Genomic DNA, 9770 nt, shown 5'->3' on the forward strand with positions numbered 1-9770 from the left:
AGAAGCCAAATGGTGTGACAGGAAGTGTCCTGGTTTATAACACTTGGGGGAAGGGAAACTACTAGCTTACAGTGTGCCATGTAACTCAGAAGGGGAGGAGAGGGGGCTGCAGCCCCACTGCCAGGCTGGCAGTTTACAATGTCATAGAATGCCAGATTTTTTCTAGAACGTTCCAACCGGAAACATCATATCTTGTAGACATTGTACATCACATAAGGGGTTAATGTCACCTTGCTATTGTCAATAAGACGCCTATACATTATTAATCTTATATTAATAAAGGGTTAAAAAACACACACATAAGAATAAAGTATTTTAATGAAATAAAACACAACATATTTTTTAAAATTTTTTATTTTACGCCTATCCAGTCGAAGCCATCGATCACCTGCAAAAAAAAATAAAAAAACAAACCAACAATATACTCCCTGCCCATCGTAATCCTATTAATAACGATTGTCCCACGACAATCTCCCCTATGGAGCTGTTACATCAGCAGATGTGACCGTTTTATAGGCCTCCGATGACACACCGGATATAACCCTCCAGCAGTGTGTCATTGGAGATGAGCCTCTCGCTTTATGGCACTACAGCGTGAGAAAATTCTCACGCTGTAGTGCCGCAAAGTGACAGGTGAACACAAGTGACCTGTCGGTGGCAGAGTGATACAATGCAGAGGATTATCCCCGTCATTGTATCACTGGAGCCCCTGGAGAGTGATCGCATCAGCTGATGTGACAGCTCTCCACAGGAGATCGTCGGGGGACAATCGTATTGATTGGATTAAGTCGGACACAGTGAGTATAGTGTTGGTTTATTATTTTAATTTTTTTCAGCTGAGCGAGGGCTTCGAGGATTAGCAGAATATGGTAAGTATGAACTATATATGTGTGTATGTTTTTTGTTTTTTTTTTACATTCAACACATTAGCCGGATGATGGGACTACTACTGTCCCAGACCCCCGCCCAGCCCTGCATACCCGCACACAGACACCCGCACAGACCCGCATACCCCTGCACAGGCCTGCATACCCCCGCACAGCACCGCATACCCCTGCACAGACTCTCGCACAGCACCGCATACCCCCGCACAGACCTCCGCACAGCCCTGCACAGACCCCCGCACAGACCCGCATACCCGCGCACAGACATGCATACCCACGCACAGACCCCCGCACAGACCCGCATACCCCCACACCCGCACAGACCCGCATACCCCCACACAGACCCGCACAGACCCGCATACCCGCGCACAGACCTCCACACAGCCCCGCACAGACCCCCGCACAGACCCGCAAACCCCTGCACAAACCCCCGCACAGCCCCGCATACCCGTGCACAGAACCCCGCACAGCCCTGCCACACACGCACACACACATAGCCCGCACACACCATACAGGCACACAGTGTTGGCGCATGCGCAGTTTAAAAAAAACGGATTCCGTCGCCCATAGGCTTCCATTCTAGCAAAAATCATCGGACAGCGATGGATCCGTCGCTGTCTGATTTTTCAATGTAGACAAAAAAGGTTCCTATGTCTGTTGTCTCTGGCCGACGGACAAAGAATTTCCGACAGATCCGTCGAAAGATGGATGAAACGTGCGGCCATCCATCGCAATCTGTCACTAATACAAGTCTATCAGAAAAAAACGGATCCAGCAGCATCTGTCGCCGTTTTTTTCCAAATTCGACAGATTGAGACTGATGGCAAAAAATTGGTAGGTGAAAGGGGCCTTAGATACACGGCTCAGCAGTCAGTATCACACAGGATAGGATTAGATACACGGCTCAGCAGTCAGTATCACACAGGATAGGATTAGATACACTGCTCAACAGTCAGTATCACACAGGAGAGGATTAGATACACAGATCAGCAGTCAGTATCACACAGGATAGGATTAGATACACGGCTCAGCAGTCAGTATCACACAGGAGAGGATTAGATACACGGATCAGCAGACAGTATCACATAGGATAGGATTAGATACACTGCTCAGCAGTCAGTATCACACATGATAGGATTAGATACACGGCTCAGCAGTCAGTAACATACAGGAGAGGATTAGATACACAGCTCAGCAGTCAGTATCAAACAGGATAGGATTAGATACACGGCTCAGCAGTCAGTATCACACAGGAGAGGATTAGATACACAGATTAGCAGTCAGTATCACACAGGATAGGATTAGATACACGGCTCAGCAGTCAGTATCACACAGGAGAGGATTAGATGCACAGCTCAGAAGTCAGTATCACACAGGATAGGATTAGATACACAGTTCAGCAGTCAGTATCACACAGGATAGGATTAGATAAACGGCTCAGCAGACATTATCACACAGGATAGGATTAGATACACAGCTCAGCAGCAGGTATCACACAGGATAGGATTAGATACACGGCTCAGCAGACAGTATCGCACAGCATAGGGTTGGATACACAGCTCAGCAGTCAGTATCACACAGGATAGGATTAGATACACGGCTCAGCAGTCAGTATCACACAGGTTAGGATTAGATACACGGCTTAGCAGTCAGTATCACAAAGGAAAGGAATAGATACAAGGCTCAGCAGACAGTATCACACAGGATAGGATTAGATACACAGCTCATCAGCAGGTATCACACAGGATAGGATTAGATACACAGCTCAGCAGCAGGTATCACACAGGATAGGATTAGATACACAGCTCAGCAGTCAGTATCACACAGGATAGGATTAGATACACAGTTCAGCAGTCAGTATCACACAGGATAGGATTAGATACACCACTCAGCAGTCAGTATCACACAGGATAGGATTAGATACACGGCTCAGCAGACAGTATCACACAGGATAGGATTAGATGCACAGCTCAGCAGTCAGTATCACACAGGATAGGAATAGATACACGGCTCAACAGTCAGTATCATACAGGATAGGATTAGATACACGGCTGAGCAGTCAGTATCACACAGGATAGGATTAGATACACGGCTCAGCAGACAGTATCACACAGGATAGGATTAGATACACGGCTCAGCACAGTATCACACATGATAGGATTAGATTCATGGCTGAGCAGCTAGTATCAAACAGGATAGGATTAAATACTCGGCTCAGCAGACAGTATCACACAGGATAGGATTAGATACACTGCTCAGCAGACAGTATCACACAGGAGAGGATTAGATACACAGCTCAGCTGACAGTATCACACAGGATAGGATTAGATACGCGGCTCAGCAGACAGTATCACACAGGATAGGATTAGATACACGGCTCAGCAGACAGTATCACACAGGAGAGGATTAGATACACAGCTCAGCTGACAGTATCAAACAGGATAGGATTAGATACACGGCTCAGCAGTCAGTATCACACAGGATAGGATTAGATACACAGCTCAGCAGTCAGTATCACACAGGAGATGATTAGATACACGGATCAGCAGACAGTATCACACAGGATAGGATTAGGCCGGTTTCACATTCGCGCCTTTGAGCGCAGCGACGGCCTGCGCACGGCCGCTGCTAAGCCCCGCCCCCTGCCCCGCCTCCACCGGTATCTCCGCCTCCGGGCGCATGACGTTGCATGCGTCGTGCGTCCTCTATCTTCATCACAGAGGGCGCAGGCCGTGCGCAGTCTGTGCACAGTCTGCGTTTGGCGGCGCATGCGTCCTTTTGACGGTGCGCCGAGCAGCGCCAAACGCAACCTGTTGCATTTTGGTTGTGATCGGCGCACCGTCAAAAGGACGCATGCGCCGCCAAACGCAGACTGTGCGCAGACTGCGCACGGCCTGCGCACGGCCTGCGCCCTCTGTGATGTAGATAGGGGACGCACGACGCATGCAACGTCATGCGCCCAGAGGCGGAGATACCGGTGGAGGTGGGGCAGGGGGCGGGGCTTAGCGGAGGCCGTGCGCAGGCCGTCGCTGCGCTCAAAAGCGCGAATGTGAAACCGGTCTTAGACACACGGCTCAGCAGTCAGTATCACACAGGATAGGATTAGATACACGGCTCAGCAGACAGTATCACACAGGATAGGATTAGATACACGACTCAGCAGACAGTATCACACAGGATAGGATTAGATACACGGCTCAGCAGACAGTATCACACATGATAGGATTAGATACACAGCTCAGCAGTCAGTATCACACAGGATAGGATTAGATACACGGCTCAGCAGTCAGTATCACACAGGAGATGATTAGATACACGGATCAGCAGACAGTATCACACAGGATAGGATTAGATACATGGCTCAGCAGTCAGTATCACACAGGATAGGATTAGATACACGGCTCAGCAGTCAGTATCACACAGGATAGGATTAGATACACGGCTCAGCAGGCAGTATCACACAGGATAGGATTAGATACACGGCTCAGCAGTCAGTATCACACAGGATAGGATTAGATACACGGCTCAGCAGACAATATCACACAGGATAGGATTAGATACACGGCTCAGCAGTCAGTATCACACAGGATAGGGTTAGATACACAGCTCAGCAGACAGTATCACACAGGAGAGGATTAGATACACAGCTCAGCAGTCAGTATCACACAGGATAGGATTACATACACGACTCAGCACAGTATCACACATGATAGGATTAGATACACAGCTGAGCAGACAGTATCACACAGGAGAGGATTAGATACATGGCTCAGCAGTCAGTATCACACGGGATAGGATTAGATACACGGCTCAGCAGACAGTATCACACAGGATAGGATTAGATACACAGCTCAGCAAACAGAATCACATAGGATAGGATTAGATACATGGCTCAGCACAGTATCACACATGATAGGATTAGATACATGGCTGAGCAGTCAGTATTAAACAGGAGAGGATTAGATACATGGCTCAGCAGACAGTATCACACAGGATAGGATTAGATACTCAGCTCAGCAGACAGTATCACACAGGATAGGATTAGATACACGGATCAGCAGACAGTATCACACAGGATAGGATTAGATACACCGCTCAGCAGTCAGTATCACACAGGATAGGATTAGATACACGGCTCAGCTGTCAGTATCACACAGGATAGGATTAGATACACGGCTCAGCAGACAGTATCATACAGGATAGGATTAGATACTCAGCTCAGCAGACAGTATCACACAGGATAGGATTAGATACACCGCTCAGCAGTCAGTATCACACAGGATAGGATTAGATACACGGCTCAGCTGTCAGTATCACACAGGATAGGATTAGATACACGGCTCAGCAGACAGTATCACACAGGAGAGGATTAGATACACGGCTCAGCTGTCAGTATCACACAGGATAGGAATAGATACACAGCTCAGCAGACAGTATCACACAGGATAGGATTAGATACACGGCTCAGCAGTCAGTATCACACAGGATAGGATTAGATACATGGCTCAGCAGTCAGTATCACACAGGAGAGGATTAAATACACGGCTCAGCAGTCAGTAACACACAGCATAGGATTAGATACACGGCTCAGCAGTCAGTATCACACAGGAGATGATTAGATACACGGATCAGCAGACAGTATCACACAGGATAGGATTAGATACATGGCTCAGCAGTCAGTATCACACAGGATAGGATTAGATACACGGCTCAGCAGTCAGTATCACACAGGATAGGATTAGATACACGGCTCAGCAGGCAGTATCACACAGGATAGGATTAGATACACGGCTCAGCAGTCAGTATCACACAGGATAGGATTAGATACACGGCTCAGCAGACAATATCACACAGGATAGGATTAGATACACGGCTCAGCAGTCAGTATCACACAGGATAGGGTTAGATACACAGCTCAGCAGACAGTATCACACAGGAGAGGATTAGATACACAGCTCAGCAGTCAGTATCACACAGGATAGGATTACATACACGACTCAGCACAGTATCACACATGATAGGATTAGATACACAGCTGAGCAGACAGTATCACACAGGAGAGGATTAGATACATGGCTCAGCAGTCAGTATCACACGGGATAGGATTAGATACACGGCTCAGCAGACAGTATCACACAGGATAGGATTAGATACACAGCTCAGCAAACAGAATCACATAGGATAGGATTAGATACATGGCTCAGCACAGTATCACACATGATAGGATTAGATACATGGCTGAGCAGTCAGTATTAAACAGGAGAGGATTAGATACATGGCTCAGCAGACAGTATCACACAGGATAGGATTAGATACTCAGCTCAGCAGACAGTATCACACAGGATAGGATTAGATACACGGATCAGCAGACAGTATCACACAGGATAGGATTAGATACACCGCTCAGCAGTCAGTATCACACAGGATAGGATTAGATACACGGCTCAGCTGTCAGTATCACACAGGATAGGATTAGATACACGGCTCAGCAGACAGTATCATACAGGATAGGATTAGATACTCAGCTCAGCAGACAGTATCACACAGGATAGGATTAGATACACCGCTCAGCAGTCAGTATCACACAGGATAGGATTAGATACACGGCTCAGCTGTCAGTATCACACAGGATAGGATTAGATACACGGCTCAGCAGACAGTATCACACAGGAGAGGATTAGATACACGGCTCAGCTGTCAGTATCACACAGGATAGGAATAGATACACAGCTCAGCAGACAGTATCACACAGGATAGGATTAGATACACGGCTCAGCAGTCAGTATCACACAGGATAGGATTAGATACATGGCTCAGCAGTCAGTATCACACAGGAGAGGATTAAATACACGGCTCAGCAGTCAGTAACACACAGCATAGGATTAGATACACGGCTCAGCAGTCAGTATCACACAGGAGATGATTAGATACACGGATCAGCAGACAGTATCACACAGGATAGGATTAGATACACAGCTCAGCAGTCAGTATCACACAGGATAGGATTAGATACACGGCTCAGCAGTCAGTATCACACAGGAGAGGATTAGATACACGGCTCAGCAGTCAGTATCACACAGGATAGGATTAGATACACGGCTCAGCAGTCAGTATCACACAGGAGATGATTAGATACACGGATCAGCAGACAGTATCACACGGGATAGGATTAGATACACGGCTCAGCAGTCAGTATCACACAGGATAGGAATAGATACACGGCTCAGCAGACAGTATCACACAGGATAGGATTAGATACATGGCTCAGCAGTCAGTATCACACAGGATAGGATTAGATACACGGCTCAGCAGGCAGTATCACACAGGAGATGATTAGATACACGGATCAGCAGACAGTATCACACAGGATAGGATTAGATACACGGCTCAGCAGTCAGTATCACACAGGATAGGATTAGATACACGGCTCAGCAGACAATATCACACAGGATAGGATTAGATACACGGCTCAGCAGTCAGTATCACACAGAAGAGGATTAGATACATGGCTCAGTACACACTATCACACAGAAGAGGATTAGGTACACGGCTCAGCAGGCAGTATCACAAAGGATAGGATTAGATACATGGCTCAGCAGTCAGTATCACACAGGATAGGGTTAGATACACAGCTCAGCAGTCAGTATCACACAGGATAGGATTAGATACATGGCTCAGCACAGTATCACACATGATAGGATTAGATACATGGCTGAGCAGTCAGTATCAAACAGGAGAGGATTAGATACATGGCTCAGCAGACAGTATCACACAGGATAGGATTAGATACACGGCTCAGTAGACAGTATCACACAGGATAGGATTAGATACACGGCTCAGCAGTCAGTATCACACAGGATAGGATTAGATACACAGCTCAGCAGTCAGTATCGCACAGCATAAGGTTAGATACACAGCTCAGCAGTCAGTATCACACAGGAGAGGATTAGATACACTGCTCAGCAGTCAGTATCACACAGGGTAAGATTAGATACACAGCTCTGCAGACAGTTTCACACAGGATAGGATTAGATTCACAGCTCAACAGTCAGTATCACACAGGATAGGATTAGATACACTGCTCAGCAGTCAGTATCACACAGGGTAAGATTAGATACACAGCTCTGCAGACAGTTTCACACAGGATAGGATTAGATACACTGCTCAGCAGTCAGTTTCACACAGGATAGGATTAGATACACGGCTCAGCAGTCAGTATCACAGGATAGGATTAGATACACAGCTCAGCAGGCAGTATCACACAGGGGAGGATTAGATACACTGCTCTGCAGTCAGTATCGCACAGGATAGGATTAGATACACGGCTCAGCAGTCAGTATCACACAGGATAGGATTAGATACACTGCTCTGCAGTCAGTATCACACAGGATAGGATTAGATACACGGCTCAGCAGATAGTATCACACAGGAGAGGATTAGATACTCTGCTCTGCAGTCAGTATCACACAAGATAGGATTAGATACACTGCTCTGCAGTCAGTATCACACAGGAGAGGATTAGATACACTGCTCAGCAGTCAGTATCACACAGGATAGGATTAGATACACGGCTCAGCAGTCAGTATCACACAGGATAGGATTAGATACACGGCTCAGCAGTTAGTATCACACAGGATAGGATTAGATACACTGCTCAGCAGTCAGTATCACACAGGGTAAGATTAGATACACAGCTTTGCAGACAGTTTCACACAGGATAGGATTAGATACACTGCTCAGCAGTCAGTTTCACATAGGATAGGATTAGATACACTGCTCTGCAGTCAGTATCACACAGGATAGGATTAAATGCACAGCTCAGCAGTCAGTATTACACAAGATAGGATTAGATACACGGCTCAGCAGTCAGTATCACACAGGAGAGGATTAGATACACGGCTCAGCAGTCAGTATCACACAGGATAGGATTAGATACACGGCTCAGTAGACAGTATCACACAGGATAAGATTAGATACACGGCTCAGCAGTCAGTATCACACAGGGTAAGATTAGATACACAGCTCTGCAGACAGTTTCACACAGGATAGGATTAGATACACTGCTCAGCAGTCAGTATCACACAGGATAGGATTAGATACACTGCTGTGGAGTATCACACAGGATAGGATTAAATACACAACTCAGCAGTCAGTATCACAAAGGATAGGATTAGATACACGGCTCAGCAGTCAGTATCACACAGGATAGGATTAGATACGCAGCCCAGCAGTCAGTATCTCACAGGAGAGGATTAGATACACGGCTCAGCAGACAGTATCACACAGGAGAGGATTAGATACACGGCTCAGCAGACAGTATCACACAGGAGAGGATTAGATACACAGCCCAGCAGTCAGTATCTCACAGGAGAGGATTAGATACACGGCTCAGCAGTCAGTATCACACAGGAGAGGATTAGATACACGGCTCAGCAGTCAGTATCACAGGATAGGATTAGATACACAGCCCAGCAGTCAGTATCTCACAGGAGAGGATTAGATACACGGCTCAGCAGACAGTATCACACAGGAGAGGATTAGATACACGGCTCAGCAGACAGTATCACACAGGAGAGGATTAGATACACAGCCCAGCAGTCAGTATCTCACAGGAGAGGATTAGATACACGGCTCAGCAGTCAGTATCACACAGGAGAGAATTACATACACGGCTCAGCAGTCAGTATCACACAGGAGAGGATTAGATATACGGCTCAGCAGACAGTATCACACAGGAGAGGATTAGATACACGGCTCAGCAGTCAGTATCACACAGGAGAGAATTACATACACGGCTCAGCAGTCAGTATCACACAGGAGAGGATTAGATATACGGCTCAGCAGACAGTATCACACAGGAGAGGATTACATACACGGCTCAGCAGT

This window comes from Dendrobates tinctorius, unplaced genomic scaffold (assembly GCF_039654945.1).
Source record: "Dendrobates tinctorius isolate UK_male_01 unplaced genomic scaffold, ASM3965494v1 ptg000178l, whole genome shotgun sequence".
Taxonomy (NCBI): Eukaryota; Metazoa; Chordata; class Amphibia; order Anura; family Dendrobatidae; genus Dendrobates; species Dendrobates tinctorius.